The 23,015-nt window shown below is 43.0% G+C and overlaps 1 pseudogene; it reads right to left on the bottom strand.

The window, feature by feature from the left end:
• Positions 1 to 15,905: 15,905 nt before the first annotated feature.
• Positions 15,906 to 16,023, bottom strand: LOC124723289 (annotated as a pseudogene).
• Positions 16,024 to 23,015: the final 6,992 nt, after the last annotated feature.

Raw genomic sequence — 23,015 nt, 5'->3', positions numbered from 1 at the left:
AAAAAATAAATAAAATAAAAAATAAAGAAAAACAAAAAGACACAAAAAAATAAAGTTGTTATATTAACTTAAGTATGTTGTTAAATTAACCTAATTATGTCATGTATTGGAAAATTCGACTCGTTCCACATCATTACGAAATATCGTATTCATGATCCATGGAACTAGTATTAATCTAATCTAATCTAATCTCTAATCAGATTCAAAAATTCAATGCCCAGACTGACACATATGGTGATGGAGATAACAACAAATATATTTCGTTAAGCAATGAAGTTTCAGTAATGCATAGTGCGTGAGTACGGAGTATAGAGGTCACTGGGTGTGATTGTTTTATTCTCAATGTTAAATGGTCTCAGTTCTTTACTGTTCTGATCAGTGTTACAATAAATGTTGTTCACGATCACCATTAACTTCATCACAGACCGCTATCAACGTAGTAGGGCAGCCTGTGTTCGATGGAAAATGTGTGGCGTGTTTTGTACGTGTGTGGTCGCTGCAAGAGTTCTTGGAACTAATCCCTCCTATGAGATTTTGGGGTAGAGCACACTTCGGTTTTCATGTAATCCCAGTAAACTACGTGTAATGGGCTGCATGTCTCTCAGTTATCTCCATGTGTAGTGCTCCAGGTTTACTACTGCGACAGTCCAGGAGGCGCTACAATACTACATGGAATTTACTGGCTCAAGCTGATTGTCAGGCTGTCACAACACTATGTTCCTCAAATCAACATTGGTATAACAACATTTGCAGAAAGCGCTTTTTGTTTATCTTATTTGCCACGGGTGTACTTATGTAGGCTTAGTGCTCACGCAATAAACCTGTTTACTTAACAAAATAGAACTGTCGTTGGTTCTGTCGTAATACCAGGTATCTGTCAGTCTGGGCACTGAATTTTTGAAGAAACAATATAGGATGTAATAGGTATAAGCGTAGATATTTCTGTCAATGATTGAGGACGGTGTACTCAACAACATTAAATCAGTATTTACGTCAGACTTGGTGAGATGCCTATTCCAGTGTGATTTCGCCTACAACACACAGGTCCTATCCCACGCTTCACGGTGGTGGTGGTAGTGGTGGTGGGTGATGTACCAGTTACAGCTCTTGGAAGGCACAAGATGCTTGGGGCAACCTATCGCAGAATGCCATTCGGCACCTTTATGGTCGTTTGCAAGCAGTAACACGTGCTTGTGTTGCCCCCTTGGGGGGGGGGGGGGAGGGGGAGGGGGGGGGGGGTAGAGGGAGGGGGTATAGAGTGTGATGATGCGACTGTTTGGGCACCCTTTACTGAGACATTTGTGTATTGTTTGGTCTGAATTTACTACCGTATACTCCTATAATGATGGACTACGTGCCATTTTACTTGTCAATAAAATCACCTTGTCCTTGAGGCTGCTACATTTGTTTCGGCAGTGTCTATACAGAGAGTTATTCGATGACGATGTTACAAATGTTCTGTGACGATGGAGCAGAGCAAATGTATCAGTTTGAAGTAAGGGACCCCCGTCTCATATACAAGAGATGGCAGTGCACTGTCAAAACATAAAAACGTATCGGAGGAAATGCTGTGTACAAAATCTAGCATGTAAGTGTAGAGGAACATTAAGGTGAAGTATGAAACAAAAATAACCTGACCATTGAAGCTTTAAAATAAAGCGAATCGCATATATTCTAAATAAGACTTTTATTACAGTCGCGGAAGACGGTATTAGCCTGTATAGCTTGTAATGTCATAACGTTTGAAGCTGTAATAAGATCTAGGGACCTGCAATAGACGGGCGTCAACGACTTTGGCATGGCCTATAATTCTGCGCATCCTGTCTTTTATCTTTCTTTTTTTAACGAAAGTGACAAACATCCTCATCTACAACTACACTCTGCAAAGCACTATGAAGTGCATGGCAGAGGGCACGTCCCATCGCACCAGTTATTAGGGGCTTTTCCCGTTCCAGTTACGTAAGGAGCGCGAGAAGAATAATTGTTTAAATGCCTCCGTGCGCGCCTATTTAATCTAATCTTGTCCTCAATTTTGTTTAGTTCCTGTTTTTTCATGTAACTCTGCGAAGAAGTGAACTGTACTTGTGTAACTTTACTGTGTCGACTAGTATTTACCAACTTGCTTTGAGTTTTTCTTTTGCGTAAATCTTAGTGCATAAACTTGTTTGAGACGGCTTTCTTGTGTACTTTTTCCGCCCCCAGAAAAGTGAGTACATTTAATCTTATGTTAGTATACAGCGTATAGTTTATATCCGTTTGCATATTTATTACCTGCAGTAATTCTTGTATAAGCAGAGTTTCTGGTAAAAGTGACTGTTAATACATCAATTTTCAGTTGAGAAATTTATTTCTGTTTTAAAAGCTTGCATACCTTGTGGTCTCCGGCTAGAGTGATAACTCTGCAGGGTAGGTTTTAGTTTTGTTTATTCTCCTCGTTATATTTTGCGTACTTTCCAATCCCAATAGTGTCATAGTCGAGTAATTTTCTCTTCTGTGGGACTCTGTTAATACGTTCCAAGCTGCTGCTTTGTGTGCATTTTTTGGGGTCTCCTATCAATCTGTAAAGAGTACAATATGGTTATGGACTGTGACCGAACTCAAGGAGAACTGGCTGCTGTCTGTAACCAGCTGGAAGTTACATTGCCCACGGTCGACAAGCGTCTGGCTACTCCTCGAAGTTGCGCCGACAAAGGTGAGCCAATGACGAGACTTGCCACACCTTTGGTGCCATTGGAATCCTCTGGTGACTTGGTCAACGCTGCGTCTTTTGATACGCAGCTTCTGTCAATTCGTCTTCACTTGAGATTGTGTGGCGGACAGTGGTCTGTTCACGAGCCACTGGGTGGAAAGCAAAAGAGGGAATGGGCTGCACGGCTGGCTCCGTACGCCTTAACGACAATTACGAGGTGCTACCCACTTTGATAATACTTTTGTACCAGCTGTGGAAGCCTCTCCTGTTGGACCAGTGGCTGATATTCCTGCCGAATCCGGACAAGTGCAGAGGACGGGTATGTTGGTCATCGGAAGCTTCACTGTTTGGCGGATAATGGAGCCCGTCAGGGAAATAGCACGCACGACAGGAAAGAATGCCACTGTGCATGCAGTATGTTTGCCTGGGGTCTTGTCCGCGACGTGGAGGAGGCCCTGCCGGTGGCTGTCGAATACACTGGATGCGACCACCGGCTACAAACAGTGGCACACGACGGCAAGAATGTCACCTACCACTGGCATTCCGAGACCATCCTGGTTCCTTTCAGCGGATGGCAGTTTTGATGAAGGCAACTAACATCGCGTGCCGGAGTAGGCTAAGCTGACTATTTGTAGCATCGTGCCCAGGGTCAATGGCGCTCCTCTGGTTTGGAGCAGAGAGGAAGGTCTAAACCATAGGCTCAGACTATTTTGCGACAGTGTTGGATGCGAATATCTCGACATCCATTATCGGCTGTAGAATTGTAGGGTTCCCCTTACTAGGCCAGGCGTGTACCACACGCAGAAAGCAGCTACCAGGGTAGTTGTGTACGTGGGTCACGCACATGGGACATGTTTGGTTAGAGACCCCCCCCCCCCTCCCCCCGAGCCACAATGTTCTCAGAGAATGGTCGTCCTTGCTGATCGGATGTAGAAAAGATTAATATGATATTAGTAGGCTGCAGGAGGATCAAGGAAAGGTCCCAGAATTAGTAACCGGAAGTAAATAGAAACGAAATCCCAAGTTCAGATTGGAATATTTATTGTAAGACTAGGTTAGTCGCCATTGATGGCGGCGTACGTATTGCAGTAAGGAACTCGATAATATCTACAGATTCCAAATGTTAATTAATCTGAATGAAGTCAAGCACCAAACGTCTGTCAGAAATGGTAATCGGATGCTTTTATAGACCACCTGGGACAGGAACTGTAGTGATAGAGCGCTCCAAAGAGATTTTCCAGAATATCATTAATGATTTTCCTGATCATGCTGCTGTAATTGGAGTGGAGGGGGGGAGGGATGATTTCAACTTGCCAGGTAGAGATTGGGAGAGTCAGGCTGTCAAATCTGGTGTCAGAGACAGGGATTCGTGTGATTTTGTCCCGAATGTCTCATCTGAACTTCGAGCAGATAGAGAACCAACTCGTGAAGGTAACGTCGTAGACCTCCTAGCTATAAAGAGTCCTGAATTTGTGGAATCAGTGAACGTAGAGGATGGTATCAGTAATCATAGGGCTGTGATTACAGGGGTAGCTATGGATTTTACAAGAAATGTTAAGAAAGGTAGGAAGATATTTTTGTTTGCCGAAAGTGAAAGAATAACAACTGCAGATTATCTGAGTAGTCAAATATGCAGTGGTGAGGACGAAGATGTGGAGCATAAATGGGAAACATTCAAAAGCATCGTTCAATATGCCTTAAACAAGTTTGTTTCGAGCAATGTCTTACGTGATAGGAAAGGACAATCGTGATTCAATAGCCGTGCTAGAAAACTGCTACGTGAAGAAAGAGAGCTCTATCACAGATTCAAGGGAAGTCAAAAACCAGCTGACAAACAAAAGCCGAAAGAAGCGAACATGAGGTTAACGAGTGGAATGAGATAAATGTTCAGTGACTTCGAAAGTAAAATTTTGTCAACCGATCTGAATAAAAACCCTATGTAAAATCAGTAAGTGGCTCGAAACTCTCTATTCATTCATTCAGTGACCATACTGGCACCGAAATGTAAGATAACAGAGATATGGACGAAATACTGAATTTGGTCTTCCGCAAGTGTTTCACCACGGAAGAGCATAACACGGTCCCTCCCGTCAAACACAGTACGAGCGTTGAAATAGCAGGTATTGAGATAACAATTAACGGAATCGAAAAGAAACTACAGTTGATTAGTAGTGGAAAGGCATCAGGACCAGATGAGATACGTATAAGATTCTACAAAAATAATGCTAAAGCACTTGCTCCCCTTCTAGTAGCAGTTCATCCTAGATAGCTGAAGCAACTAATCGTACCTACGATTGGAAAAAGCACACGTCATTCCCGTTTTAAAGAAGGGCTGTAGGAAAGATAAGCATAATTATTATATCTCTGAAGTCGACCTGTAGTAGAATTATGGAACATGTTCGTTGTTCAAGATTTATGAAGTTTTTGGAGATCCAAAATCTACTTTATAAAAATCAACATGGGTTCCGCAAACAGAGATCTTGTGAAACTCAGCTCGATCTGTTTCTCAATGAGATCCACAGTGCTATAAATAATGGCGCTCAGCTTGATGCCGGGTTCCTTGACTTCAGGAAGGCATTTGACACCGTCCAGCACTCCGGTTAGTCAAAAAACTCTTAAACATTAATACGGTAGTGTATACCTTTAAATGAAGACGATAACATTTCTGTTTCTGTTTCCTGTCATCGTTTTCAAGAACGGATAGATCCATGGGAGATTCGGCAAAATATATGGACTTGTTCAATGACTTCACTTAGGTCTATGACCCGTAGTTCCTAGGATTTTCTGACAGGTTTTTCACCAAGATCGGACTGTGAAAATTATTGTATGTCTCTCGCATGGCCTTCTTACGGACACAGGAGTAACTATTAAGTTTTCTCTGTCAATTACCCTGTAGCTATAATTTTAATTATTGTGTTTATACTGGTTGCTGGTGAGGAGGAAAATTAGTTGTTAGTATTTTATGAACGATCTCATTCATAAGCAGCCATATCACAGTCATCGCAGTCACTCAAGAAAGTTATAATTAAGCTTTACTTGTTTAATCTGAATCGGACGATGACTCTCGTTGTCCGCAGTCTCGATGATTCGAAGCGATCTGCAATCCTGTGTAAATAAAATGTCTTGGTTTTCTTGCGTTGCGTAGTCAGTCGGGAAACCTCAGATCAAGCGGAAAGTTTGCTTTGATAGAGTTTAATTATCCGATGAAATAATGGAGCTCTTGGATCTAATAATTGCAGGTTCGTTTCCAATTCATCGGAAGTTCCCTTCTGATTACCAACGAAACGACACATCCGTACAAATTTCCAATTAGAGAATACATATATAATGAAATTTCTTACACATCTGTGATGTAAATGCTCAGTATATATTCTCTTGATTAGCATACAATATACGAGGGCTATCCACAAAGTACATTACGTTTTGGAATTAAAAATAAATAAAGTATTGGAAATTTTTTTATTATATACAGATGAAAGCCACACTTCAATACTACTTTTCTACATAGTTGCCATTTAAATTAAGGCACTTATCGTAGCGATGGACGAGCTTGAAAATTCCTTCGTCGTAAAATTCGGCCGCCTGCGCCTTCAACCACGTGGTTACCTCTTGTTGCAGCTGTGCGTCGTCATCAAAACGCTGCATAGCCAACCACTTTTTCATTGCTGGGAATAAGTGGAAGTCGCTCGGTGCCAGGTCGGGGCTGTACGGCAGATGAGGAAACAACTCCCACTTAAAAGATTCGAGAACTTCACGAGTGGCATTTGCCGTGTGGGCCCGGGCGTTGTCGTGAATCAGCAAGATCTTTGTGCCGAACTTTCCCCTGCGCTTGTTTTGTATTGCTCTTCTGAGGTTGTGCAGAGTTTGGCAATACCTTTGAGAGTTTATTGTAGTGCCTCTTTCCAGGAAATCCACAAAAACCGTATTTCTATCGGGTTACTGATTAACCACGTGGTTGAAGGCGCAGGTGGCCCAATTTTACGACGAAGGAATTTCCAAGCTCGTCCATCGCTACGATAAGTGCCTTAATTTAAATGGCAACTATGTAGAAAAGTAGTATTTAAGTGTGGCTTTCATCTGTATATAATAAAAAAAATTTCCAATACTTTATTTATTTTTAATTCCAAAACGTAATGTACTTTGTGGATAACCCTCGTATTTCCAATCTCTTTCTTCCAGTAATCTCGATGGCAAAATTACAGTTATTCAATGCGGCTATTCGGCACGGAGAAGATCCTAGAAGTCCCCTCAACACACCAGAGAGAATATTCCAAAGAGTAATTATGCGCTCACGGAATAGTAATAGTACTGTAGTACTTTGCGCATCGATTCTACGAGTATATAGATGGTCAAGTAGGAAACGTAATTCACTCATAGAATTGTGCCTGGATAATTAGTAGAATATGAAGAGATATTACATAGCCTTTCTTATAGCGAGGCCGAGCGGTTCTAGGCGCTACAGTCTGGAGCCGCGCGACCGCTGCGGTCGCAGGTTCGAATCCTGCCTCGGGCATGGATGTGTGTGATGTCCTTAGGTTGGTTAGGTTTAAGTGGTTCTAAGTTCTAGGGGACTGATGACCTGAGATGTTGAGTCCCATAGTGCTCAGAGCCATTTGAACCATTTTTGTTTTAGCGGGAATATAGTAGTCTTTGTTTTCGCAACATTCTCCTAATGACACTATTAAATCAAATCTTTACCGTCTTTGATCAGTGTACTTCGTACGCATCCATCTAGTCTGCTGTTTATAACGTCTTTCAACTTTAACTGCAATTCATTTACCTTTGCCATATCTTAACTAAATATTCTCAGTTTGTCCCTTAATTAAGCTGATAGGAACTGTCTACCAATGCGACATACACTCGTAATTTTCTGGATGATTTTTAGCTTTGCTGGTCATCGTTCCTTGTTATAGCATCATGGTAGCTTATTTTTTGTCTCATTGGTGACACTCTGAAAATGGTCGGGTTTGTTTTCAGCCAGGAGGCCCAAACTATTTCTTTCGTGTGTGAGTTGTAGGAGTAGTTGTCCGTGGCAGTTCGAGACAACGAACACTGACGGAAAAAAGATCGTAATATCAAGAAGGAGCTGTGCGACACAAACACAAGTCGGTAGGCGTGTTTCAACATCTGAAAGACGTATGGTGTCTATTCAGATTACGCGCCAATCGTATAAGAGTGGCGCTAGTAGCATCATATGGAGGATGCAAATCAAGTTTGCTTTATATACACGCTGCAACGGTCACCTTTGAGATTGGACACGGTGACTTGATGTTAGTCACGAATGCCGTTAAGGTAACAAATGGTTCAAATGGCTCTAAGCACTATGGGATTTAACATCTGAGGTCATCAGTCCCCTAGACTTAGAACTAATTAAACCTAACTAACCTAAGGACATCACACACATCCATACCAGAGGTAGGATTCGAACCTGCATCAGCGCGGTTCCAGACTGAAGTGCCTAGAACCGCTCGGCCACAGCGGCCGGCCGTTAAAGTAACAAAAACGTCATTATCAATACCTCACTTAGTTTGATCGAGGTCGTGTAAAAGGGCTACGAGAAACTGGATCTTCCTTATTAAGTATTGCAGAAAGACTTGACAGGAATGTAGCCACTGTCCATGGTGGTTGTGTGAATGTACGGTCACATGAAGACCAGGGTCCAGACGGCGACGTGGTACTATCGAGAGAACCCGCGTCCGGCCATCCTGATTTAGGTTTCCGTGATTTCCCTAAATCACTTCAGGTAAATGCCGGGATGGTTCCTTTTAAAGGACACGGCCGACTTCCTTCCCCATCCTTGGCTAATCCGATGGGACAGATGACCTCACTGTTTGGTGCCCTCCCCCTAAATCAACCAACCAAGCAACTACCGACAGGGAGGACCATCGAGTTCGGCGCATCGTACTGCATCTGCAGCAGCAATTTGAGCAGCACTTGGCACCACAGTGAGACAGACAATTGTTACAAAACGTTTTCTTCGAGGACCGATCCGAGCCAGACGCCCTGCAGCGTACATTCAATTGACCCCAAACCACCGCCATCTGTGGCTTAAGTTGTGTCGAGCGCGAGCTCACTGAAGGCCAGGATGGAGGTCTGCTTTGGTTTCTGATGAAAGCCGGTTTTGCCTCGGTGTCGGAGATGGCCGTGTCTCGGTCAGAAGGAGGCCATTTGAGGGCCTGCAACCAACCAGCCTACGTGCTGAACACACTGGACTCAGACCTGGAGTTATGGTCTGGAGTGCGATTTCGTATGACGGCACCAGCACTCTCGTCGTTATCCCACACGCCGTGACTGTCAGTCTGGTGATTCGAACTGTTGTTCGTGAACAGGGTTCCAGGATGACGGTCGCCGCAACCTAACAGGCTCTACATATTGCCTCGGCCTGTTCAATCAGCAAGTCTGTCTCCAGTCGACCATATAAGGGACGTCAACTGTAACCGTCCCTACGTTGACCGACCAAGTGCTGTAGACTTGGAATTCCATCCCACAAACTGACGTCAGGCACCTGTACAACACACTGCATGCACGTCTGCATGCTTGCATTCAACATTCTGGTGGTTACACTGGTTATTAATGCGCCAGCATTTCACATTTGCGATGGCTTGTCCCGTGCTTACATTAACCTATGATCATGCAACGTTAATCACTTTAATATGTTACCTAGACAAATGTATGCCCAAAATTTCATTACTCTATATTAATTTTTGGTGATGCGATTTCTTTTCCGTCAGTGTACGTAGTATCATATTAGAAACTTGAGTACATAATGTTGATGTTCCAAAGTAATATTTACTTAATAGTTCGTTATGAATCGGCAGACGACTTTCTAGTTCATTGTCATACATCTTAATTCCAAACAGATAGTCCACACAACTTCTGTGAGAGGTCATAGCTTTACAAAGACTGTTTCTCAAAGATATGTGACATTTTACGACTATATCGATGCAAAAACACAAGCGGAATGTAATACCCAAAGAGGCTCTGAAAAAATAAGTCTTGCACTACATTATATTCAGAGATTAAAAATATATGAATGTATAAGCGAAATACATTGTACAAGTGAGTAATGACACATACTCCTATGTTATATGAACGAACTGGCGAATGAGATGAACATGCTAAAAAAAAAGTAGGGGGGGGGGGCAGATGGGAGAAAGGGGTCTATGGAATGTTTCTGTGAAACAGTTATAACTAGCATATTATCTAACATTAACTGGCTGCTACTAATTTAGTAAGGGTGAGTAATGGCTCTGCATTTGGTCGTCAAGGATAGTTAGGATTCATTGACTGGTGCTGTGGTGGCTTGTTACAACTTTTCCTTACTCACATTCCATAGGCTCCTTCCTCCCCTATATAAGTTTTATTTGTTCAGAGCCTCTTTGGGGCTGCTACTACTTTAGTAAGGGTGAGTAATGAATCTGCGTTTGGTCGTTAAGGATAAAGTTAGGATTCTTTGACTGGTGCTGTGGTGGCTTGTTACAACTTTTCCATACTCACATTCCATAGACTCCTTCCTCCCCTATATATGTTTTATTTGTTCAGAGCCTCTTTGGGGGTTGTATCAAGCTTGTGTTTTTGTATCCATATAGGCATAAAATGTCACATATATTTGAAAAACAATCTTTGTACAGCTCTGAACTTTCACTGAAGTTTTGTGAACTATCTGTTCGGAATTGAGATGTGTGACGATGGCTTAGGAAGTCGAAAGCTGGTTCATAACGAACTATTAAATAGATATTATTGTGGAACATTGATACTGTGTATTCAAGTTTTTAATATATCTATGTTCTCCCAAAAACCTAAGAAATATTCAATAAGTATATAGTACCATTTTACTAAACTTTTTACCCATACTGCCGACAACGCATGCATAGTTTTTCGAATCGATACTGAGCAGGTAAAACACACTGCCTATTGCTATCATATACTCCAGGTCTTTCCGTATTATCGGGTTTAGACTATCTCTGAATGACTTTACTACCGAAATGGCTGAATCTGATGGTCAGTAGAAACATCCGATTACTAAGCTAAGTCCATCGACCCTGATTACTCTTTTCTCTATTAGTTCGCAATTGGAAACATTTTGCACTACGCTAGATCTAATTTTTCCGCTTTTCGCTATAAACACTCTTCTACCTGGAGAGTCTATCCTATCTCTTCGATATACGTTCACATGGTCTCTGCTTCACGCTTCAACCAATTCTCAATTCCTTGTACGACGTGGGAGTGACTAAATTCCGTGATAGACTTGAGCTCTGGGACTTTGCTACGAATACTCTAGCAGTTACGAAAAATATTTTAAGATTCTGTTTCGCCGTATTTACTGTCTCGTCTATTGAAATAATTACTTTATACCACACTGATTTCTGTTTAGGGTTCCCGGAGTTTAACCTATTCTTAACAAAAATAAAAAATAACGTAAGAGCATCCCATACACGCTCTGCTAGCCGCGTGGAGTGATAGTACACGCCTCTCCTATCCAGAGTGACTGGACGAGTCTCCACTGTGTAGCGTAGTTCGGCAGGACGGCAGTTCAAACTCGAGTCCGGACATCCTGACATAGGTTTCCCATGATTTTCCTAAATCATTTCAGGCAAATGCCGGGATGGTTGAAAGGTACGGCCGATTTTCTTTCCCATCCTTTCCTAATCTGATTTTGTGCTTCGCCTCGTAGACACTAATCTCCTCCTCCTCCTCATCTGTGTAGCCTACGTCAAGCACCCTATAGCCATTCTCGTCACAGAATCGAACAAGCGTCTGGTTTAAACCATCCTCATGCCTCCAGACCAGAGGCCCGCGATCAGTCCTCGCAACGATGCCGCAAACCGACAGCTGTGTACAGACCTCACGAGTGAGGCTAGTTGTCTTCACCTGGTCCACCAGCCTCTAGAACGAACTGACAACGGTCTCAGAGCCAGGTCGACAGAGGTCATTGGTGCCGACGTGTGTGATGACCTGCAGCTGACTGAAGTCTATGCTTTCAATTAGTGGGCCAACTGTGAACATCTGTTCCAAATATTAGGGATTTCATCTACACCAAATGAGTACATTTTCTAGTCAGTTGCACGCATCGGAAGAAACCTTGGTAATTATTGCACAGCCGGCCGCGGTGGTCTCGCGGTTAAGGCGCTCAGTCCGGAACCGCGCGACTGCTACGGTCGCAGGTTCGAATCCTGCCTCGGGCATGGATGTGTGTGATGTCCTTAAGTTGGTTAGGTTTAAGTAGTTCTAAGTTCTAGGGGACTGATGACCACAGCAGTAAAGTCCCATAGTGCTCAGAGCCATTTAAACCAATTATTGCACAAACAGCTTTATCCGTGTCTGTGGAACAAGACCTAGACTAAGCTTACATTTAACAAGACAGAGTAAATATGGAACTCGAGTCAGCATTTTGTACCGGGGAATAAAGTTATACAATAAACGGCCAAGGAGGTTAAAAAGACAACTAAAAAAGATCACACTGCTGAGGCAAAATGTTGTGATCACTGCCAACCACGATAATGAATGCTGCAGAGTGGAGTAACGGTCACGTGACGCGGTAAGGAATGTATACTAGCGGAGGAGCGTTTGTGAAACCATATTAGCAACTATACGGGCCAAAAATGAGGAAAACCACTGACAGAAGCTGCTCCGACAAAGGGCAGATTTTTGTAGCCCGTCGCCTGGAAATGAGCAACTCTGAAATGTCTACGCTGATCGTAAGTACGCGTACTACTGTCGCGAGCATCTGTGGAAAGCTGCTGAAGGGCAGTGAAACTATGAGTAGGCACAAAGTGTTGGTAGTAAATGCCTCATCACAGTACGTGGAAGTTCGAGGCTTCCTACTCTGTAAAGCAGGCTAGACCGCAACTTGTGGCACATCTGATGACAGATCATAGTGATGATGCAGGCACAAGTGTTTGAGAGATTGCAGGGCACTGTTACTTTTGATTCTGTGTCATACCACTTAATGTTCTTAGGGAACATGGTCTTTATTACGATCTGACTTCATACATCATGATGAAATGGCTCTTGCTTGTGTTCCGCAGTCACTTCGAATGGCTCCAGTTGGTCGACAGCTAGATCCAGGTAGGCTGACTAGCGCCGAGGAGTCACCACAGCAGAGTGCAGCACATTGAAATCCGGCAATGGGCCCTTGTCAGTCAGGAAGCCGACGAGACAACTGTGAGCTTTCTGCAAACTTGTGTGGGACAGGTCACTGGCGTCCATACGTCCAGTCTCTGTTACAAAACATATTTGTAAAGGCACGAGGCTTTTAGAGAGTTTATGGAAAGTTCGAAATGTCTCGAACAGGGGAGATAACAATCTTTTATGGGGGGCAGTGGTTCAATCCTGGTCATGTTGTCAGCAAAAGACACGGCGTAAACGTGTGGGAAAGAGACCGCGAAGCCGAATCTTCCTTTTCCTTTCCTCCCAGTTAACTTTAAAGTCTCTGATTGGTCAAATCTGTGTATACAGAGCGAGGGGCAGTCTCCTACCTTCCAATGCGGCGCTCCAGCTCGTGATTGGCTTGTGCTAAAGTGGGAGTAGTCTAATATGTAAACGTGCTTTTCTACCGAGCTGGCGAGGAAAACAGAGAGAAAGAGAAGTGGTCACTCTTGTACTAGCACTTCGCTAGTAAAGAACTGCAGGTCTCTACCGAAACGGCGAGACTTGTGACCTTTGCTAGTGTGCCACTTAGAGCCTGTGTAAGTCACCTTCTGAACCGTCAGAGGTACTGCTTCTAGCATCACGCACACAATGAGTGATGCGTGGGCGTACTTATTTGTCTCGAGTCGGCCGTCTAAACATTTGACATATTCCGTCACGCATAGTCGTGGGACGGAGTCAAATTGGTTTGGCGGACCAGCAGACGGGTCCACCTGCACGCTGGAATACATTGAGGTTTCACAGGCTCATAGGGAAGTACCTGCATTCCGAACTAGCCGAACACGAGACCACGTACTTGGATTTTTCGGGCGTGCGCCATTAATAACGGATTGCTGTCGTCCATGACTTTAGTAGCCGAACACATCGTGGTGTGGCATCCCAACCAGGAGAAGGGTAAAGCATTCGCTGCTACAGCGTAGGGCTCGAATATATGTTTCGCAGCACCTGTTCCTTCGAACCATATTTTTCTTTTAGAACAGTAGAGAATAGATGCTAGATGGTGGCGTAGTTTTTGTGCCATACTCCGGATTCTTGAGTATCTAGTCAGATAAAGCGATTAGTGTTCTGGTTCCTGTCGTGTGTCGATCCTCAGCTGATCACTTTGTCCACCATAAACCCCATATTAATGAAAGCATTTGTCAAATAAAAATGTTTGTGTGACTTATCTTTACCCATTTTTTTATCTTGTGATGTTAAGAATGGATAAAGTTTTTGTTATTTAGATGACAACTCCTCCCTGTGTTCTGCTTAACATTACCTTTGCCATATTTATTAAAGTCCAGATTACAATAGAAAGTAGGAAGCTAGCAGTGTTTCGGAGCACACCGTTCAGTGCAAATTGTTGAACGTGGCACTCTGCAGCAGAATCCCCCTACGTGTTCCCCTGTTGAAGCAATGACACCGCCAATTACGATGGCAGTGGGCACTCGGTCATCGAGATTTAGACCGTGGATCAATGGAAACGTGTCGCCAGACTGGATGAATCGTGTTTCTTTGTACACCAAGTCAGTGGTCGTGTCCGGATATACTGCCAATGACGCAGGAATTTCGATCAGTATTATGTTATCGAGGACAGTCATCCATAGGACCTGTGGTAATAATCGAAGGCGCCATGACTACTGAGTACTACTTCCACGTCATTGCAGACGACCTGCATGCTTTCATGCTTGAAGTCTTCCCAGCGGCGATGATATCTCCCAGCAGGCAACTGCCCATGTTGCAAGGCCATAATCGTGCACCAGCGGCTTGAGGAGAATGACAGTGAACTCACGTTGATGTGAAACTTCCTGGCAGATTAAAACTGTGTGCCGGACCGAGACTCGAACTCGGGACCTTTGCCTTTCGCGGGCAAGTGCTCTTGCCCGCGAAAGGCAAAGGTCCCGAGTTCGAGTTTCGGTCCGGCACACAGTTTTAATCTGCCAAGAAGTTTCATGTCAGCGCACACTCCGCTGCAGAGTGAAAATCTCATTCTCACGTTGATGTCTTGGTTACCGAATTCGGCTGATCTGAACCAGATTGAACGCATCTAGAACGCTATCGAGCGCCAGCACCTCGCACACAAACCACCGGCACGTAATTTAAAGCCGGCCGCTGTGGCCGGGCGGTTCTAGGCGCTTCAGCCTGTAACACCGCGACCGCTACGGTTACGGATTCGAAACCTGCCTCGGGCAGTTAGGTTTAAGTAGTTCTAAGTTCTAGGGAGTTGATCACCTCAGATGTTACGTCCCATAGTGCTCAGAGCCATTTGAACCATTTTTGAACGTAATTTAAAGGAACTGCGCGACCTGTGTGAAAATTTCTGTTGCCACATACTTCTAGAAATTGACCAAGGTCTTGTAGACTCCACACCACGCATAATCGCTACCGTACTGCCATCAAAGGTGGACCAACACGCTATTATTCTGCTGATCATAAAGTTTTTGACTCATCGGCGTATTCGACAAGGGAGTGACAAAGTACCTATTGAGCAATATAGTCTATGCAGTGAACACGTACTTAAACAACACGGAGTGTAGGTTTGGAAAAAATGAACTCAAGTCAATAATAATGAAACATTTCTAATACACTACCTCACTTCAAAAGTCTAACACCTCATCCTCTTCCTGAGCTCTCACTATCTATGGAGGGATGATGACTCAGTTGATAAGGCAGGCCAATGGAGAGTTTTGATACACAAAATTTAAATCAAACACCATCGTCATACACTTATGTCAGCTGATAATCTGTGTAGCGCGTGCACTGGTTAGTGTGGAGAAATGAATGAATAGTGAAGCACCAACTTTTTTCATTATGAAATTTCTTCCTTGGAAAGATGTATAAACAGTTATTCCCAGCAAGATATCCTGAGTTATATTTTCCCTAGTTTCCATACAGTACTAGCACTCCGTCTTCAGGCCACCAGTAGCCCATCGGGACCATCCGACCACCGGAGGATGCGGGTAGGAGGTGCGTGTGTCCAGCACACTGCTCTCCCGGTCGTTATGATGGCTTTCTGCGACCAGAGCCGCTACTATTCGGTCGAGTAGCTACTCAATTGGCATCACGAGGCTGAGTGCACCCCGAAAAATGGCAACAGCGCGTGGCAGCCCGGACGATCACCCATCCCAGTGCCGGCCACGCCCAACAGCGCATAACTTCGGTGATCTCACGGGAACCGGTGTATCCACGGCGGCAAGGCCGTTGCCACAGTTTCCATAAAGTACTTGAGAAAAATACCGGGATGGACCCTACAATAAGACCACAATCTATTACCTATCCCTATTTCAAACCAGACGTGTAAGTATATAAATTTCTGTATATTATGTAGAAAAAAAATTGATAGTAAGATCCGAGCAGAATAGGGAAAGTCAAATCGAGTAAAATTTCCCAAATGATCATAGATCGGGAATGCAGTGTTGTGCAGTCAAGGTCATAAAAGTACAGCCAATTAGTGATGAGTGTGCAGAAGCTTGTCCAGTAATCAACGTGTTTGCTTTAGTCTAGTAGTGCGGTATTGTCCGCGTAATATGCAGCGGCTCCCCTACTCCACTGCTGTATTTCCACGTACTATGCATTAGCAAGATTTAAAAGCTTTGGTTTTTTTTTTACTTTATTTTTATTTTAAAGCCTGTACAACAGGCAGGCTGTCAGCAGCACACTACGCTGCTCTTCAGCCATAGAAGACACAAGCAGCAAAAACAGTGAGAAGACACAAGTTACAGAACGGTGGGCAATAAAACAGGAGACACATAGAGACAAACTCGTCGATAATCCACACTGCTAACTGATGAGACGACGCACGAACACTGAAGATGACGATGGCACTGGTGAACGAGGGAGTGTGACGGTGAACACTGAACACTAAACACGACGGCACACACGAAACACTGATGGCGGTGATCTCCGGCGCGCGAATGTCCACTTAGCGTGTGCGAGTCCGGGGACCTGCCAAGAGGGGAACAGGGGTGAGGTGGGGGAGAGGGGAGAATAAAAGCTTTGGCTTTTTGGTTTCATTATTAATAAAACTGCATCTTAAAAATGGTTCTGAGCACTATGCGACTTAACTGCTGAGATCATCAGTCGCCTAGAACTTAGAACTAACTAAACCTAACTAACCTAAGTACATCACACAGATCCATGCCCGAGGCAGGATTCGAACCTGCGACCGTAGCGGTCGCTCGGCTCCAGACTGTAGCGCCCAGAACTGCACGGCCACTCCGGCCGGCTAACTGCATCTTACTGTAGTGAAGTTTCTGCATAGCAGCTTATAGAGTGTCCAGAGAAGTTTTAAGATTAAATATCTCGAAAAATAAGGTAGATATACGAGTCCAACAAAAGATATGTTTATTGTGAAAGCTGTAAAAAGTTCACACAGAAGTTATACAGAAGTTCCGAAATAGTTCGAAAAGTTGCTAACAGATGGCGCTGTCCGCTGCGCAGCTCGTGCTGTATCAGCGTGCATAATTGAACTCGTCTTCCGCAAGCAGTCTTTGCAGTCACATCACATTCTTTTCGAAATTCCACCATTGGCAGTACAGAGGTGACGCCAACGAACGGTGCAGTTTGCATCACATCCTGTGTTGTCCCAACGGAAATGGATTCAGATACCGTATAGATCGCCAATTCAAGCTCGTCCAGCGTTGTGGACGGTTTCGGTAAACAGCTTCGTTCAATGTGCCCCACAAAAAGTAATTACAAAGAATCAGATTTACCAAATATAAAGGCCAATCCACCACTGCGCCAGCAAGGATGCAACAGTCCAACGCAATGACTCTACTCACGAAGTATTCATCAAGAGAGCGAATCACCGCTTGCGTACAGTGCAACCTTGCATGAATCAGTCGGTCCCTCGTAGACCCTCCAACGCTAGCTGAGTGGCAACAAATTGATCCAAAATTGCAACGTAATGTCCACTTGTGATTGTTTCTCGCATTAAAAATAACCAACAACGCCTCTGTTGTACTTCGCAGTTCATACAGTAACTTTGCGAGAATGCAGTGGTTTCTCTTGCAACAAGTCGGGATTTTCGGATCCCCAAACTCGTCAGTTTTGATTATTCACGACTCCATTCAGGTGAAACCGTGCTTCGTCTATGAACCAAATGCGATCAACAACAAATTCTTCACAATCAACCACTGCAAGAATCTGGTTCACAAAGTCAGCCATCAAACGTACTAGTCTCACAAATATGGCATAGTGGCTTCGGATATTAATGGAAACATATGTAGGCTCTGTCTCAGTACTTCTTGCACACTGAAACGCGCCAGTCCAATCTGTGATGTAATTTTTTGGACGGATTTCGTTGGACTTTGCTGAATAATTGCAAAAACCATGGCCACACTTTTAGGAGTAACTACAGTTCGCCTGGGATCAACATTCCACGCTAGATCATCAGTCACGTTGCCTGTCCGTAGGACCGTGCTCTAATCTGCGGTGTTCCAGTACCAGAAAATCACTTTGTTCAATGGAATACGGGATTTCAACCTCTTCCTTCGTTACGCCAACATCCTTTACGCATCAACTATGGAACCGATCGCTCTGAGCTACAGCGCATTATTTATAGGCATTACGTATTGCGATTACAACGCCCTCTATTAGTAGCTGTAAGTAGGCTGTTTAGGTTTATATGTTGGTAACGCCACGTAGTGCTCTGTATGAAAATCGCTGACTGCACTGTGTGCAGTCTGTGGCTGGTTGGACTCATTGTTGGAATATTCGCTTGTGTATCGTTGGGCAGTTGGATGTGAACAGCACGTAGCGTTGGGCAGTTGGAGGTGAGCCAGCAGTGGTGGATGTGGGGAGAGAGATGCCAGAGTTTTGAGAGCGGACGATCTGGGCATGTTGCCATCAGAAAAAGGAAATTTGTTAAGACTGAATGTCATGAACTGATATATATATATATATATATATATATATATATATATATATATATATATATATATAATGACCTTTGAACAATATTAAGGTAAATACATTGTTTGTTCTCTATCAAAATCTTTTATTTGCTAACTATGCCTATCAGTAGTTAGTGACTTCAGTAGTCAGAATCTTTTATTTAGCTGGCAGTATTAAAGCTAGCTCTATTGCAGTAGCTCGAGTAACGAAGATTTATGTGTGGTAACTGATTTATGAAAGACATAGATTATTGTTAGTCAGGGCCATTCTTTTGTAGGGATTATTGAAAGTCAGAATGCATTGCACTACAATATTTTGTGTCAGTTTAGTGATATCCAGAATGAGTAAAGAGAGAAATGTCTGAGTACATTCAGTTTTGCTCAGCTGTTTGAAAATCAAATAACATAAGAGTCTTTCCAGCACTGTCATTCTTAATTTTTGAAGGGGAAGTTCCACATGGCGACCCTGCCAGGATACCTCATTGGAATCTTCTCATTTTTTTTTAGTTTATGTAATTAGTGTAGTTATTTTTTACTGCTAGTGTGTAATTGTAGAGAGAATCTCCTTTGTAGCTGTAGCTTTTTCATTCTTGTACAGAAAAACAATTGTAGATTTGCACCAAGTATTTTGTAGCTGCACTTGCAGTTAATTGGATATTATTTTCAGTGCAAGGTCAATGTGTTTTCTTATTTTGCTCTTCAAATCATGCTTGTCCATGTTATTGTGTGAAATATTTTGACAATTATGTGAAAAACGTAACACTAGGCTTAGACTAGATTAGATTTACTTTCATTCCAATTGATCCATAGTGAGGAGGTCCTCCAGGATGTAGAACATGTCAAAAACACAAAAATACATGAGAAATATTTACAACTGAAACAAATAAGCTAATGTACCTTCCACAGGTCCCAAGTGGAATGATCGTCAATTTTTTTAATGAACAGTATATGAAAGAATCATTTTACAAACACTAATGTACTGAATTTAAAATATTTTTATTTATTTATAAGGTAATAAACATGTAATAGAAATACTATAATACCTATTTAGAATGAACACATTACTGCACTGAAATAGTGTGGAAGTTAGAATGTGCTTACATACACACACATACACACACACACACACACACACACACACACACACACTTACAATGAACACATTACTGCACTGAAATTGTGCAGAAGTTATATTGTACTTACGTATGTTGTGGTCTTCAGTCCAGAGACTGGTTTGATGCAGCTCTCCATGCTACTCTGTCCTGTGCAAAGTTCTTCATCTCCCAGTACCTACTGCAACCTACATGTTTCTGAATCTGTTTAGTGTATTCATCTCTTGGTCTCCCTCTACGATTTTTATCCAGCACACTGCCGTCCAGTACTAAATTGGTGATCCCCTGATGTCTCAGAATATGTCCTACCAACCGATCCCTTCTTGTAGTCAAGTTGTGCCACAAATTTCTCTTCTCCCCAATTCTATTCAAAACCTCCTCATTAATTATGTGATCTACCCATCTAATCTTCAGCATTCTTCTGTAGCACCACATTTCGAAAGCTTCTATTCTCTTCTTGACTCAACTATTTATCGTCCACGTTTCACTTCCAGACATGACTACACTCCATACAAATACTTTCAGAAACGACTTCCTGACACTTAAACCTATATTCGATGATAAAAAATTTCTCTTCTTCGGAAGCGCTTTCCTCTCCATTGCCAGTCTATATTTTATATCCTCTCTACTTTGACCAACCTGAGTTGTTTTGCTCCCCAAATAGCAAAACTCATTTACTACTTTGAGCATCTCATTTCCTAATCTAATTCCCGCAGCATCACCCGACTTAGTTCGAACACATTCCATTATCCTCGTTTTGCCTTTCTTGATGTTCATCTTATATCCCCCTTTCAAGACACTGTCCATTCCGTTCAGCTGCTCTTCCAGGTACTTTGCTGTCTCTGACAGAATTACAATGTCATCGGTGAACGTCAAAGTTTTTATTTCTTTTCCATGGATTTTAAATCCTACTCCGAATTTTTCTTTTGTTTCCTTTACTGCTTGCTCACTATACAGATTGAATAACATCGGGGATAAGCTACAACCCTGTCTCACTCCGTTCCCAACCACTGCTTCCCTTTTGTGCCCCTCGACTGTTATAACTGCCATCTGGTTTCTGTACAAATTGTAAATAGCCTTTCTCTTCCTGTATTTTACCCCTGCCACCTTCAGAATTCGAAAGAGAGTATTCCAGTCAACATTGTAAAAAGCTTTCTCTAAGTCTACAAATGCTAGAAACGTAGGTTTGCCTTTCCTTAATCTTTCTTCTAAGATAAGTCGTAGGGTCAGTATTGCCTCACGTGTTCCAACATTTCTACGGAATCCAAACTGATCTTCCCCGAGATCGGCTTCTACCAGTTTTTCCATTCGTCTGTAAAGAATTCGTGTTAGTATTTTGCAGCCGATCGGTAATTTTCACATGTCAACACCTGCTTTCTTTGAGATTGGAATTATTATATTCTTCTTGAAGTCTGAGGGAATTTCGCCTGTCTCATACATCTTGCTCACCAGATGGTAGAGTTTTGTCAGGACTGGCTCTCCCAAGGCTGTCAGTAGTTCTAATGGAAAGTTGTCTACTGCCGGGGCCTTGTTTCGACTTAGGTCTTTCAGTGCTCTGTCAAACTCTTCACGCAGTATCATATCTCCCATTTCATATTCATCTACCTCCTCTTCCAATTCCATACTATTGTCCTCAAGAACATCGCCCTTCTATAGACCCTCTATATACTCCTTCCACCTTTCTGCTTTCCCTTCTTTCCTTAGAACTGGGTTTCCATCTGAGCTCTTGATATTCATGCAAGTGGTTCTCTTTCCTCCAAAGGTCTCTTTAATTTTCCTGTAGGCAGCATCTATCTTACCCCTAGTGATATACGCCTCTAAATCCTTACATTTGTCCTCTTGCCATGCCTGCTCAGCCTTTTTGCACTTCCTGCCGATCTCATTTTTGAGACGTTTGTATTCCTTTTTGCCTGCTTCGTTTACTGCATTTTTGTATTTTCTCCTTTCATCAATTACATTCAATATCCCTTATGTTACCCAAGGATTTCCATTAGCCGTCGTCTTTTTACCTACTTGATCTTCTGCTGCTTTCACTGTTTCATCTCTCAAAGCTACCCATTCTTCTTCTACTGTATTTCTTTCCACCATTCTTGTCAATCGTTCCAAAATGCCCTCCCTGAAACTCTGTACAACCTCTGGTTTAGTCAGTTTATCCAGATCCTATCTCCTTAAATTCCCACTTTTTTGCAGTTTATTCATTTTAACCTACAGTTCATAACTGATAGATTGTGGTCAGAGACCACATGTGACCCCGGAAATGTCTTACAATTTAAAACCTGGTTCCTAAATCTCTGTCTTAACATTATATAATCTATCAAACACCTTCCAGTATCTCCAGGCTTCTTCCATGTATACAACCTTCTTTCGCGATTCTTGAACCAAGTGTTAGATATGATCAAGTTATGCTCTGTGCAAAATTCTACCAGGTGGCTTCCTCTTTCATTCCTTACCCCCATTCCATATTCACCTACTACGTTTCCTTCTCTTCCTTCTCCTACTATCGAATTCCAGTCACCCATGACTGTTAAATTTTCGCCTCCCTTCGCTATATGAATAATTTCTTTTATCTCATCATACATTTCATCAATCTCTTCGTCTTCTGCGGAGCTAGTTGGCGTATAAACTTGTACTGCTGTTGTAGGCGTGGGCTTCGTATCTCTGATAAAGTCCTCCTGAGTCTCCGCCAGGGGATCATAATTGGGGACTATTTTACCTCTGGAATATTTACCCAAGAGGATGCCATCATCATTTAACCATACAGTAAAGCTGCATGCCCTCGGAAAAAATTACAGCTATAGTTTCCCCTTGCTTTCAGCCATTCCCAGTAGCAGCACAGCAAGATCGATTTGGTTAGTGTTACAAGGCGATGTCAGTCAATCATCCAGACTGTTGCCCCTGCAACTACTGGAAAGGCTGCTGCCCCTCTTCAGGAACCACAGGTTTGTCTGGCCTCTCAACAGATACGCCTGCGTTGCGGTTGCACCTACGGTACGGCCATCTGTATCACTGAAACATGCAAGCCTCCCCACCAATAGGAAGGTCCATCGTTCATGGGGAGTGTATATATCGGTTGGTTCTACTGACAAATTCATCAATGGAGTAGAAGGAGTTTGCCACCAATAAATCCTTCAGGCTTCTCTTAAACTGAATTTCATTGGTTGTTAAGCTTTTTATGGCTGCTGGCAAGTTATT

The sequence above is a fragment of the Schistocerca piceifrons genome, chromosome X, assembly GCF_021461385.2.
Source record: "Schistocerca piceifrons isolate TAMUIC-IGC-003096 chromosome X, iqSchPice1.1, whole genome shotgun sequence".
NCBI classification, from domain to species: Eukaryota; Metazoa; Arthropoda; class Insecta; order Orthoptera; family Acrididae; genus Schistocerca; species Schistocerca piceifrons.
This window is presented reverse-complemented; position numbering and strand designations above follow the sequence as displayed.